General features: G+C 41.7%; 1 protein-coding gene across 1 annotated transcript in view; it reads right to left on the bottom strand.

The window, feature by feature from the left end:
* Positions 1-14,947, bottom strand: part of CDH2 (cadherin 2) — a 486,773-nt gene that overhangs the window by 12,469 nt on the left and 459,357 nt on the right. The window lies entirely within an intron of this gene.

Raw genomic sequence — 14,947 nt, 5'->3', positions numbered from 1 at the left:
AGAGCACCATTAAAAATCATAATTTAGGTGCTCCGCTGGCAAGGCACTGTATAGCTAAACATCATGAATTTGCAACTTTAAAAGCATTGATTATTGAAGTATTACAACCAAATATACGAGGGGGGGATTTTTGTAGAATTCTTGCCCAACATGAGCAAAGATGGATCAATCGTCTGAACACTTTACATCCTAATGGATTAAATAAACATATAGAGTGGCAACATTTTTTCTGAATACAATTAGTTACAGTTCAGGTAACATTAACGGGTTCCCTATGGGTATCGGGCACGTCGTGACGCCAGTGACTTTTGTTCTGACGTCATTACGTTACCGAGTTAAATAGAGGCTGTGGCCATTTTGGATATGATTGAGATGACTGATAGTGTGTGTTGAACAAGTAAGTAAGAACTGGTAGTCTTGATAGTTTGTAAGGACTGAATTAGATCTTAAAGAGCAATTCTTATATGAAAATCTTTTTGGTTTTTTACAGCAGCTTGTTATACGTGGAAAATAGCCCTGAAGCAGTAGACAAATATTCAAGTCTACGAAACGCTGGCCACGTTGGTATTGCATGATATACGAGCGCTGTCTAAAAATGAAAGCTAAAAACTGAAAGCTAAGTACTTTTAAAACATACGACTGATAAGTACTAAATGTTTAACAACCAGTTGAAATTTGAAAAGTATAAGTGATGTCAGCTTGATCTTTAATGAAAGAGTGTAGACACCTGACTTATCATTATATTAGAGTAATTAGAATTTTAAAATTAAAAAAAAAGTATTAAGATGTGCATTAATCAGAAATAGAAAATACTAAATAGTAAAAATAAAAAAACAAATAAAGAAATACTTTCTAAATAATAGTTATAAGATATTTAGAATACAGGATAAAATATAGGTGGGAAGGAGACCGATGATTGGAGCTAAGGAGCATAGAGCCACGTTGAATCCTCGGTCTGTGAAAAACGACTGTACGTGGGCTCCGTTACTGAGGTCTCCCCCCTAAGTAGAGTTTAAATATTGGTGGTTTACATCTTTCTTATATATGGGAATGTTTGGAGTATAAATATTGGTGATTTTCTTCTCATTAGGGGACTTTACTATAGTGTAGTTTACAGAGCAGGGTCCTTACATTAATTTACACACACAATTATAGAATAAGAGCATCCGTGCCTAAATTCAGATGCAGGCATTTGCACCACATTTTTTGTTGGTGCAAATGGCCATGCCTAAATTTAGTTGCAGTCCCTGAGCGTGCTATTTTACGCACCTTGCCTAACTTTAAGCGTGGCTTACAGAATAAGCACTTTTTTCGGTGCTGAATATTTTTATGGGCACCATATTTAGAATTTAGTCCATAGTGATATTCAACAAGCTTAAGGCACAACTGCAAAGGAGTGTACATGTGAGCAGAGCACGGGTGGGTCCCACATTTAAACACATAACTTGCAGAGTACTAGAAGTTGCATGCTAACGTGCAACATTTAGGGCTCCTTTTACTAAGGTGTGCTAGCGTTTTTAGCGCACGCTAAACCCGTGCTTCACTTCTAGAACCAATGCCAGCTCAATGCTGGCGTTAAGGTCTAGCGCACGTGGCAATTTAGCACGCACTATGGCCCTAATGCCCCTTCCCTTTGGAATTTACTGCCTATATATCTCCGTAACGAATCAGATATAAAACAATTTAAAATAGAATTAAAAACATTTCTATTCCGAGATGCTTTTTGTTAAATGCCCTTTTTTTTTTTTTGACAATCTTTTTACCTAACCTACTGTTTTAGTCTTTATGACTTACCTATCCTATATTTATTGTAGTTCTTCCCCATCTGTCCTTTTGTTGCCGTATGTTTGTGTAAGTCACTTGTCTTCCCTGTTTTAATATGTTTAACCTGTTTTTGTGTAATTTTATTATGTTAACCGCTTAGGTCAAACAAATTTTTAATAAACTTGAAACTTTGTAAAAGGAGCCCTTAGATGCTATCATTACACCTGCCTGTTACATAGCATGATTGTGCCTATATATTGACGTGCAAATGCCAACTTAATGCTCTACAATGGCATCTGGGCATCCAGATGCTGTTATAGAATCTGAGCTTAGTTCTCTATATTTGAACCCTCATATTTAGGAGACCTTTATAGAATTGCCTCCTAAATGTAGTACTTTGTAATTTCCATCCTCTATCATTCTGGTCACCCCTCTCTAAACCTTTTCTTATTCTGTTATCTCTTTATGATATGTGGAGGCCAGAAATGTTCACAATACTCAAGTTGCGATTGCAGCTTACAGCAATATAGAAGCATTGTATTTTTTGTTTTATTCTTTCTTTTGTTTCTATTACGGTAATTTCTAACATCCTGTTTCTTTTTTTTTTTTTTTTGGCCACTGCCACATATTGAGTAGAAAATGTCAATGTACTGTCCATGATGCTTACATCCTTTTCCTGGCCGATGACTCCTAATATGGAACCTAGCACTGAATAATTATAATTAGGGTTATTTTTCCCTTTAGACATCCTATGTTCAATGCATAGGATGTCTAAAATGTAACCCACATTAAATGTCATTTGCCATGTGGAAGCCTCAGTCTGCCAGCCTCCCAAAGGTCTTCCTGCAGCGTCCCACAATCCACATGTGATTTGACAACTTTGAATAATTTTGTGTCACCTGCACATCTGATCACGTCATTCATTGTTCTCATTTCTACATCATTTACAAATATAATAACATTGGTCCTAGTACAAATCTCTGTGATACTCCAGCATACTTTCCTGTACCCTCATCAAAAGTAACTGGTGTGAAAATATCTGCTGATTTGGCTAACTAATTAAATCAAACTAATTAGTTAGATTAAACTATGGCAAACTGCTCCCGAAATTATTTTCAGTGTTGGGCAGATGGTATAGGCTCCACTCTGGTCCTGATGAAGCTCTCCTACTGTAAACGAGAGCGAAACGGAGATCTTCCGTTAGTGCTGTGGTCAGAGGGCCGGGTATGAAACATACACCCAAGCTAATTATCATCATATTTACATTATAAAATTGAAATAAGGATAAAAAATGAACTTAAGAAATAGTATTATACAAGATTAGTATCTAAAAGAATAGTATTAAAAAGTATAGGAAAAGTAATTGAAAAAAGAAAAATTTTCATACACTTTAAATTGAATGAAAAAGATGTAAGGACTGATGATAGCTTGCGAAATAGTTATGAGCCAAGACTAGTTCTGTTAGCTCATAACTGCGAGCGCTTGAGATCCTAATTCATCAATTAAAGTCAATTCGAATTAGGTGTATGAATCTTTGGGTCTAACATCAGCCTACTTTTTGGAAGGGAATAGGCTCCACCATACCATCAGCAGTACGTAAAATTATGTTATTGTCAAAATTTCTTTATTTATGTCAAACCTTGCAGTTATGTATTCTCCAGCAAAAAAATGTTTAGCTATATCTGGAGAAAACGACCTCCCAGAGCATCTAGGAGGGTTTTGCTAGAGAACAGGAAACAGAAAGTATTGGGTGTTCTAACAAGTTTCTCAATTGAAAATTGTGGTAGATTGGTATAATTATAATCCTAAAGCTTGGGTAAGCATAGAATAGAGTATGCTACCACCCAACCAATGGATGCTTAACCTTTTATGGGAACTAGATCATTTTCGGGTAAATGTAGGTAAGGCCTCCCAGTATTTACTCTGGTTGCCCCAATTTGTTCCCTTTTATCGTTTGCACCTTATTGGGATTCTGTTTTTTTGAAGTCATGGGAACAGTAGAGTATTATGAGAATGGATCCTTGAGATCTTTTCAACAGCTATAAGAGATTTATTCTGTACCAGCTGCAGATTTTTACATTTATTTACAAGTAAGGCACTGATGACCTCTTTCACAGTTGCTAATGGTTGCACCAGAAATTTGGAACCCTTGAGGAACTGTTGATAGCAGAGGGCTCTCTAAAGAAACTTATTTCCAGATTGTATAATATATTGCAAGGAGAACTTGTGGGAAAGCATTTTTATATGATTAAATGAGAGGGAGATTTGGGGCACAAAAAAGGAGACCCAATGATCCACAGTAATCCACAATTATTTTACGCACCACTCTGCTTGTTTTCAGGTTTTATGCTCAAAGACACATACATTGTTTTGCTCATATTTTTATCTTTGTACCCTACATCACAGTTCTTAAACCGCTGGTCTGCAAAAAAATCTTGCCGGTCTGCGATGGATTTGGGTCCGCGCCACAAGGAAAGGTGCCAGCGTCAGCTGACTTGCAACTTCCTGTTGCCGTCGCTGTGCCGGGACTCCTGCCTTCGCCGGGACTCCTGCCTTCCACCGCGTATGCCTCCTGCCTTGTCTCCACACCTCCAAACCAGCAGTGGCAGCTCTGTGTGCTTTCAACTTCGGCACAGAGCTGCCCCTAAGCAGTAGTTTAGCGCGGTTTCATGAGGCAGCTTCGGGGCCTTTGCTAGGCCGGCCCACATCGCATCATCAAAGCGGGCCGGCCTAGCAAAGGCCCCGAGGCTGCTTCATGAAACCGCGCTAAACTACTGCTTAGGGGTAGCTCTGTTCCGAAGTTAAAAGCACACAGAGCTGCCGCTTGCCTAAAGACTCTTGGGCCGCTGAAGGAGGGCAAAGAGCAGCTGTCCTGGAGGTTTCCCTTCCTCTCACCTTTGCAGGTCCCTTTTTTCCACTTTTTTTTTTCTTCAAACGGCAACGGGCCCCAGCATGGACATCAATCAAGTAAGTAACACTGTTCCTTGCAAGCGGTTCTACTCGGCCAAAGCTTCCCCTCTGACATGAGCCACCCTCAGGGGAAAGAAAGTGACCCGCAAAGGTGAGGGGAAGGGGGGGCAGATGATGGAAGTTGGGGTGGGGAGAGAGAGAAGGGGCAGATGATGGAATGGAGGAGATGAGAGAGAGAAGGGGACAGATGATGGAAGTGAGAAGAAGGGAGAGAGAGCAGAAGACAGATGGATGTCAGTTGAGAGGGGAGAGCAGATGCTGAATGGAAGTGGGGGAAGAACACATACTGGATGGAAGGAGGAGATAAATAAAGGGGGAAGAAAATAGTAAGATAATGGAGGGGTGACAAGCTTTGGGTAGACACATTGAAAAGAGGGAAACAGGACTAAATAGTAAGAAAGAATTTAATTTAGATGGAGGCAGAAAATAGAGAAGGAAGACCAGAGAAGAAAAGGGAAGAGAGAGCAGAGAACGATAACAGATCTGAGTGGAGGAAATGAGAAGAGAGAGATGCTAAAAACCACAGGGGGGAGGGAAGGACAGAGATGCCAGACCATGAGGGGAACAGAAGGAAGATGATGGATGCCAGACCAAATTGGGGGGGGGGGGCAGGAGGAGAGATGGCAGAGAAAGACAGACAGTGAATGGAAGGGGCAGATGCTGGACTGACGAGACAGAGAAGTTTATCATGCCGCTGTACCGGGCCATGGTACGCCCTCACCTGGAGTACTGCGACCAGCACTGGTACATGAAGAAGGACACGGTACTACTCGAAAGGGTCCAGAGAAGAGCAATTAAAATGGTTAAGGGGCTGGAGGAGTTGCCGTACAGCGAAAGATTAGAGAAACTGGGCCTCTTCTCCCTTGAGCAGAGGAGATTGAAAGGGGACATCACTGTTCCCTCTAAGCTGAGCAGGTGTCCTCCAGCTGCATTGCTACCACCAGGGTGTGGAATATTTTCAGTCGCTAAGGACAGGTATGTTCCCTGGAGTCCTGCAGAACTTGCCTGTCCCTCACAATTGAAAAATGTGACAGTAAAACAGCACCCTCTATTGGTGAGACTGTGGGTGGAGGACTCCTGCTCAGCTTAGAGGGAACACAGGCTACATGATAGAAACATTCAAGGTACTGAAGGGAATAGACTTAGTAGCTAAGGACAGGTTGTTCACCCTCTGCAAGGTAGGGAGAACGAGAGGGCACTCTCTAAAGTTGAAAGGGGATAGATTCCGTACAAACGTAAGAAAGTTCTGTGGTAGAAAGCTGGAACGCTCTTCCAGAGGCTGTTAAAGGGGAAAACACCCTCCAAGGATTCAAGACAAAGTTAGACAAGTTCCTGCTGAACAAGAACGTGCGCTGGTAGGGCTAGTCTCAGTTAGGGTGCTGGTCTTAGACCAGAGGGCCGCCGCGTGAGCAGACTGCTGGTCATGATGGACCACTGGTTTGACCCAGCAGTGGCAATTCTTATGTTCTTAGGGCAGATGCTGGATGGAAGAGAGTGAAAAGGCAATGAAAGCAGAAACCAGAGACGACAAAAGGTAGAAAAAAATAATTTTATTTCTATCTTGTGATTCAAATATATCAGATTTGAAATATGTATCTTGCTAGACATAACTGGGGAGTGCAAAGCCCAGGCAGTGCTTCTTTAGCTTCCAGCTGGCTTAGGGCTCTCTCTGACCAGGGGGCAGTTGCCCTAGTTCCACTCCCCTAACAACATTCCTGCCATGTGTGACTGTGGTATTCTGTTACATGATATTTGTGTAGCATTCTGTAATAATTTGGCTTATTCAGTTTTCTTGATAGTAGAGGGGATATATGTGAAGGGGTTTTGTTGATCTTTGCCCTGTATTATTTGTATTTATAAAATGACAATTGTATAGAATATTGTTTCTTTTTATACTTTATATAAAATATGTTCAATATAAAATCATAACTATTTGAGGCTTGTGCGGATGGGATCAGATGGTTTGTGGACCGAGCTCGCGGGGACGGGGCGGCGATGGTTTAAAAAAAAATAAATTTCAGTCTTAGTAGTTTGACGGTCCACGAAATAATTATTTTATATCCGCCGGGGTCCATAGGTGTAAAAAGGTTGAAGAACACTGCCATACATCATCCGGACCCCTGAGGAAGGCGGTCTCGCCGAAACACGGATCGTGTAGGGTCTGTCAGGACAATCATACATAAGAACATAAGAAATGGCTTCGCCGGATCAGACTCCAGGTCCATCCAGTCCGGCGACCCGCACCCGCGTAGGCCAAGCCAGGTGTTCCCTGCAGAGAAACCTTGTTTACTCGTATCCCCCAATGTGATTTGCAAGAAGGTGTGCATCCAACTTGCTCTTGAATCCCAGAATGCTGATCTCCATCACAACCTCCTCAGGGAGAGCGTTCCAAGCGTCCACCACTCGTTGTGCGAAACAGAACTTCCTAATATTTGTCCTGGGCCTGGTGCCCCTCAGTTTCAGTCCATGACCTCTTGTCCGAGTCACATTTGACAATGTGAATAACGATGGTTCTTGCTCTATTTTGTCAAATCCTTTTAGTATTTTAAAAGTCTCTATCATGTCTCCTCGCAGTCTTCTCTTCTCGAGGGTGAACAATCCTAGTTTTCCGAGGCGTTCTTTGTAGCTCAAATTCTCGATACCTTTTACTAGCTTCGTGGCTCGTCTTTGCACCCTCTCCAGTAGGGTTATATCCTTCTTTAGGTAGGGAGACCAGTGTTGAACACAGTACTCCAAGTGTGGTCTGACCATTGCTCTGTAAAGCGGCATTATGATGTCCGCCGATCTACTTGTGATTCCCTTCTTTATCATGCCCAACATCCTATTTGCTTTCTTTACTTATTCAGACTTTTATTTGTAATTTTATTGTGAAGAGTGAATAAAAATCATCTTTCAGGATATCCACATCCACAGTCTGTTGTTTTTATCAGAGAGATTTGGAGACCCCATTCTCAGATCAAGACTGGTTAACTGTTCACCAGCAGACTAAAAAACTTTGTGTGTCTACCAACTTGGTTGAATAGGGTCTTACAATGCTATATAGACGGTACAGGTACTACTCATGTCTTTCACTCTTTTCTTCTAAGTCTCCTTTATGTTAGAGAGGGTGTGGGCAAAGAGGCCCACATATGTGGTGGGAAGGTCCTGCGACACAAAGGATTTGGCAGATGTTTATACAGGTACCAGTTCCTCTGGATCCTAGGGTTCTTCTGCTTGAATGACAACCACAGGAATCCCAGGATTCCTAATTTAAGATCTTGATAATTTGCTTAGCCATTATTCATAGGGAACTTGCAAGAGCTTGGACAACTAAACAGCTGCTCTGTATCAACTTAAATCAAAACTGTGGCAGACATATTATCTGGGAAAACTGTCAGCTATACACCGAGGTCTGCAAGCAGCCTTTGAAAACAAATGGAAAAATTTTGACTTGTGGTACACTCTGATTAATATTTATGAACTTATACTGACTCACCGATACTGAGTGCTTGATATTTGGATGGAGTTTCTGTAGGATACTTGTTATATCGCTATTGTGTTGGGAATGGGCATGTGTTATATCGCTATTGTGTTGGGATGGGTTCCTCTTGACAGTAAGACTATTTCTGTTTTTAGAAAGGGGAAAGGATTCAGGAGTAAGCCAAGAAAATATTTCTTTACAAAAAGGGTGGTGAATACATGGAACAGCCTCTTAGTGAAGATGATGAAGATAAAAACGGTATCTGAATTCAAAAAAGCTTGGGATAAGTTCATATGATTTCTAAGAGATTTTCAAAAATGTATGACATTTAAATGCAGTGTAGTTTATGAGGGATTAATTGATTAAAACCACTGAAGAATCTAAACAAACATATTGCATTAATTTTTTTTTTACAGTATGTGCCTGTGAGAGAGTCTATAGGACACTACCACTCCCCCCCACTCCACAATGCCAGAGCTGACAGAAGGAAACTGCTGGAAGACTGTTTGGGGCATGGCAGTCGCAAGTCATGGACCATGCTTTGGGTCCTATCAGCTACAGGCCCCTTTCAGAACTTTTTGAACAAGAGACTGTTCCATGTATGCCTGGCCCTGAGAAGTAACAGGATACAGGAGTTCCCTTTTTGAGCTAATTAAGAAGTTTTTCCCTACCTTCTCTGCTTGTGTCTCACTGTTTGTGGACTGGTCCAGATCCCACCCCACTTACGCTGTTACAATGCCCTACCAATAATTTACATCCAGCTTATAGAGAGATATTTATGCTATTGACGCTTTCCAAAAAATGTATGAATCCCTTACCAATTCTCCAAACAACCTCTGCTATTTGTCATTACAGATGTTTTGTATAATAGGTTTCTATAAAACCTCAGCTTTTAATTCAGGCATTAATCAGTTTGCAGTATTTTTAGCTCCTTATCACTTGTCAGGTCTTGGCTGTGCAGGGAAAATCATTTTGCTTCCAAGTTAGGATCTCTCTGTCGATGGGCTTTTCATTATTGCAGTTTTTATGGTTATGGGTCCTGATAATTGTGCTACATTTCTTCTTTTGTATTCTGGCTCATTTTTGCATTTCAATATATATTACACTGTAATTTCAGGCTGTTAGAATCATCTTTGGAATCTGTGATCATTTGCAATGTTTGGGAAAAAGATGATTCTGGTTTTCTTGTGGTTTCTAGCCCTTAAATGCTTGGGACATATTTCTTCATCTGTAAGACAACGGCATTAAAAAAATAATTGGTTTTGAACCCCTGAGGAAGTTCACCATTGTGCACGACACTATTTCTGCTCTGCTGGTTCCTGCCTGCAAGCTGTTGATTTTGATTCTCTGGAATAGGCAGTAAAGATATTTCTTTTATAGGCAGTCTTAAGTTGTCTTCAGCTGCTACAGGTGTGGTCTCTGTGTGGCTTTTGAATTTTGGTTATTCAGCACTATCATCCACATTGCTATTAAGTTCTAGCTTTGACTTTAAGCAATAGTTATTTTGTGACATTAGCATGCTAGGCGTGGCATCCCTTAAGACAACAACTAAAGTTTTGGCCCCTTTTTGTGGCTGGGAAAGGGGAGATTGCCTACTGTATCTAAACTTCTCAGGGTTGCTACAATAGATCCTAGTGCCAATTTTCAAAGCCGATTTTCTGAACAGAGAGCGAGGTGTTTTGCCCGCTGTGCATCCGGAAGTGGACATTTTGAGAGGTGCATTATGGGTGGGATAGACTTGAACGTCTTGCAGCAATAATCAAACCTTTCCCAGAACATCCTAGATAGAGAATGACACGGGGACAAATTTTCCCGGTCCCAGTGGGAACTCATTTTCCCATCCCGTGCCGGTGAGTTCTTTTCCTGTCCCCGCCCCATTCCTGCAAACTCTGTCCTCATCTTTAAAATCATAAGTGTTAGAGGCTTGTGCGGTTAAGGCAGAGTTTACAGGAATGAGGCAAGGACAGGGACAGCAACAAAACTCGCGGGGACAGGAAGGGGGAAATTGAGTTCTTGCGGGGATGGGGAAAAATTTGTCTCCGTGAAATTCTATAATGGGATGGACCTGTTTTAGAAGCATTTAAGTGCCACAAAGGTACCCAAATTTTCTAGATGACCACCGAAGGGATTAAGTAATAACCCTCCCCCACACTCCTCCAGTGGTCACTAATTCCCTCCCATCCCATAAAGATCTAAATGAAAGAGTATATTCCTGTCTATAGAACAGCGGCACTTGGTATGGGAAGACACACAGGTGTCTTAAGTAACCTAAAAGGTGAGCTAGTAAACCATAGAGAGGAGGAGCCAGGTCCATAAACCACTCTCCATTTATGGTAGAAAGGGTGAGCCCACCAAAACCCTAATATAGGTGTCACCTGTAGTCATAAGGGCTATTGAGGTGGTAGACAGGTGAATATAATAGGTTTTTAGGGAGTTTTGGGGGCCTCACCATAAATTATAAGGGGGTTAGGGTGAGATGTATATCTGGCACCCTTTATGTGAAATTGACAGAAGTTCCCTCTAAGGAATCCCACTGCTCTGTTGGAATAGAAAGGGTAGGGACATGCCCGGAACACCTTTATAGATTACACACTATACGTTAATACATGTCACCAAAAACAAAGACAATATTAATGGTCAACCGCTATTTATGATATACAGTGGTACCTTGTTTTACGAGTGCACCGGTTTGTGTTTTGCAAGATGAGCAAAGCATTCGCAAAATCGGCACCTCGGAAACCGAGCGTGCCTCGATTTGCGAGCGGCGCCCCCTGTGATCCGGCACCCTCCCCCCGCGATCCGGCACCCCCCTGCCGCAATCTGAAATCCCCCCGACCACCCGAACAGGCTTCTTACTTCCATCTGGCTACTGGCACCGGCATGTCCTGTGCGCTGGTGATCTCGGAGAGAGGCAGATGCTCCAGGCCCAGCAAAGAAGAAGAGGCAGACCTTCAGGCACTGGCACCAACGCACAGGACATGCCAGTGCCGGTGGCCAGATGAAAGTAAGAAGCATGTTTGGGTGGGTCTGGGGATTTCAGATCGCGGCGGGGGGAGGGGGGGTGTGACGGATCATGTGGGGGGCCTTCGGGGGGAGCAATGCCGGTTCTCAGGGGGAGGAGGGGGGTAGAGCAGCACTGCTAACCTCGGGGGGGGGGGGAATGTATCAAGCGAGTTTCCCTTATTTCCTATGGGGAAACTCGCTTTGATATTTTGGTTTACGAGCATGCTTCTGGAATTAATTATGCTCGTAAACCAAGGACCCACTGTACTCGTATTACCTCAGACCGTAAGTATAATTTGATAGCTTTATGTAGCATGTATAATTCTTTGTAACATACGAATTCCCATGTAATAATATGTTGACATGTATTAGCGTATAGATTGTAATCTATAAAGCTGTTCTGAGCATGTCCCTACCCTTTCTGTTCCTCATTTTATGGGTAGGGGAGACCTGCTGCTCAATATGCTGCATTTGTTTCTTTCTTACTTTCGTTTCCACCTCTTTTACTTCATGTCTTGAAAGTCCTCTGATTAGGTAGCATATCAAAACCTAAATAAACTTGAAACTTTAACATGGCATACACTATTAGTTTTCAAAATAGTTTGCAATATTCCGTATGCTAATGTAAGGTGCCATCAATTTGTGTTTGAGTCCTAGCGACTTGATGATTATCAATCAGCAAGTTTTTGTGGCAGATTACAGAAGTAGATTGCCAGGTCTTTCTTCTGAGCAGTATAAATTTGATGTTGTCGCATCAAACACGATCCTCCAACACTGCCCCTCCTGCTGCTGCCCAGATGGGTGGTACATCGTTAGTCTGACATCTCCGCTGAAACCTGTTCACCTTGGGAGGCTCTGCAGGTAGTGAAACTACTGACAGCTTCATAGATGACAGCTTCGTAGATGCCCGCAAGCCCTAGTATCAAGACAAGCCCATGTAACCATATGCTAATAATGGATAGTAAATCTGAATACTAGGGGGGCTCCTTTTACTAAGGTGCGCTAGCGTCTTTAGCGCGCGCTAACCCCCACGCTACGTGTAAAAACTAACGCCAGCTCAATGGCGGCGTTACCGTTTAGCACAGCTTAGTAAAAGGAGCCCTAAGTTTCAGGAGACATTTCTAGTTAAAAAAAAGACTCACTGCAACCCTTCAAAAGATATCTGGAGTACATGAGAGGCAAAATCATCATATATACTTTATCAATGCAATCTGCATCAGCCAGAAGTGACCCACAAAGGGATGATCACCCTAACAATTTTTATTCCTTTTTTTTGAGCACTCAACTCAAATGGATTTGCTCTTACCTGGGACTGGAATATTCTCAAAAGTCCAATACAACAGCTGCAAAGCCCCCCTCCCCTTTTTTATTTTATTAATATTGCAAAATGATAATACAAGTAACAACACTTGCTTCAGAAACACAGACAGTAATACATTTCCAAGAAATCAAATTAACTAAAAATTAAAGAGTCTTCCTTCGACCAGTGGTCCCCAACCCTGTCTAGGGGACCACTAGCCAGTCAGGTTTTCGGGATAGCCCTAATGAATATGCATGGGGAGAGAGTTGCATATAGTGGAGTTGATAGGCATGCAAACCTTCCCCATGCATATTCATTAGGGCTATCCTGAAAACCTGAGTGGTTGGTGGTCCTCCAGGACAGGGTTGGGGACCACTGCCTTAGACCACATTTCAGAAGAGGAGTCTATATTCAGGAGAATATATCAAAGAAATAATACAAAAGGCCAAAGACTATTATTTGATGAACTCGTTCCTATATCTATAATGATTATCATTTAATTCCTGGAGAGATTTTTAAGGTCCAAAAAAGATCTGAACTGACCTGGTACAAAAAATATATATTTGCTACCTAGAAACCACACCACACATTTACATGGATAGGCAAATAAGAAGGAGCCCACTAACTTCTTTAACTCTTCTTTTAACAAAAGAAATTATTTTCTTCTATCCTATGTCACTTTCGCAACATCAGGATAGATCCAAATTTTTTGACCACAGAAGAGTTTATGAGAGTTACGAAAGAACAACTTCAAAATTGCATTTAAGTCCTGCCCAAATACAAAAGAAATAAGCAGGGTTGCTCTTTCTGTCACCTCTGAAAGTGAAGTCTCCAGGATATTTCAAATGTCCTCCAAAGGATTAATATGTTCTTGGATCTGTTCTTGACGTCGAGCTGAATCATCATTCAAGTCCTGCCCTTCATTAATCTTTTGTGATGGTAAGTAATATATTTTATTAATAGGAGGAATAGCCTGAAGAGGCATAGACAAAATTTCAGTTAAATAATTTTGAAGAAATCCAATGGAGAAAGAAGGACAGATCTGGGAAATTCAAAACTCTCAAATTGAGCTTCCTTTTGAAATTCTCAAATTGTTCCATTTTCCGATGTATGCTCATTTTATCTTTAACTATCTCAGACAAGTTTTTTTAAAAAAAATATTTACCACTTCAGTCTGAACTTGTGCCACTTGATTTAAGGAATCATTTTTAACCAATTCCAGATTAGAATACAAAATTTCAATTTTTCCAGACAGCTGAGTTACCTCCTGTACTGATTTTTCAAGCATACCTTCCATCTTTTGTAAGACCTGCCAAATCCCCTCCAGTGAAACCGCTGGTGAAGTAGTTGATAATTCCACAGCTTCTTTACTCCCAGCATCGGCAATGAACTCATCAGGCCTTCCCTCCTCTCATTTCTCCACTGCATTGGCATCTTCCACCCCTGCTTTGAAGTTGAGTGGACCTTGTGCTGGACATGGCGGAATGATGGTCGCCTGTGGCGATAGAGCAGTATCATGCCCCAAAGAAGAGGGCGATTCTCCTTCACCGCCCTCAGCAGCAGGGCTCTCCCTCTGTTCTTGGCGTCAGATGGGTCCGACAGCAAATTGGTCCAAAGTCAGCTGAAGAGGGGACGATGTACGGGCTGGAGAGGAACAGACCCCTTTCTTTTTGTGTGCGGCATAATAAAATCAGCAAAAAGGTAAATCAGTCAGGCAAATTCCAGTGTCGAATCGCGCCGACGGTAGTCAAACCACCATATTGGCCCCCTAGCCTGTCCTCCCCCAATATATTCTGAGTGAGATTTCTATATTATTCTTTTCATTAAAATTAGAAATGTAGCTTGAACCACCCCATACCAAGGGAGGGAAATGTGAAATAAAAAAAGCCTTAGGCTCTATACATACACAATAGGTGGGTTTTTTGTTTTTTTTTCGTACAGATAAAACTACTTTTATGGAGAAAAGGTACTGCTCTATCCACAGTATATTACTGAACTCTTCTTTTTCAAAGCTTCTAGGCCAGACATCTTATTCTACAACTGTGTGAGAAACTGCGTGATTACTTTGATTCTTTATCCCACATCTTCAGTTAAGAGTAATGGTAGGCATCAATCTTTTCTCTTAAGACGGTGATTTCCAAATCCATCCTCTTGGACCCCCCCCCCCCCGCCACTCAGATTTTCACGATATCAATGAATATGTATAAGAAATATTTGCATTCAGTTATCTCTCATGAATATTTGTTACAAATACCCTAAAAACCTGACTGGTAAGCGGTCTTCCAGATAGGTTTAGGAACCAATTTTCTAAGATGTGCCAGCTTCCTTCCATTTATGCTTGTCTACATATTGGGAATGACACTTAACTTAGATTAACTCATTGCATGCACTTAGGGCTCCTTTTACGAAGGTGCGCTAGCGGTTAAAATCTACCGCCTGCTCTACAGGAG

The sequence above is a fragment of the Geotrypetes seraphini genome, chromosome 2 (assembly GCF_902459505.1).
Source record: "Geotrypetes seraphini chromosome 2, aGeoSer1.1, whole genome shotgun sequence".
Lineage (NCBI taxonomy): Eukaryota > Metazoa > Chordata > Amphibia > Gymnophiona > Dermophiidae > Geotrypetes > Geotrypetes seraphini.
Note: the sequence above shows the minus strand (reverse complement) of the source record. Positions and strands in the feature narration are given on the sequence as shown.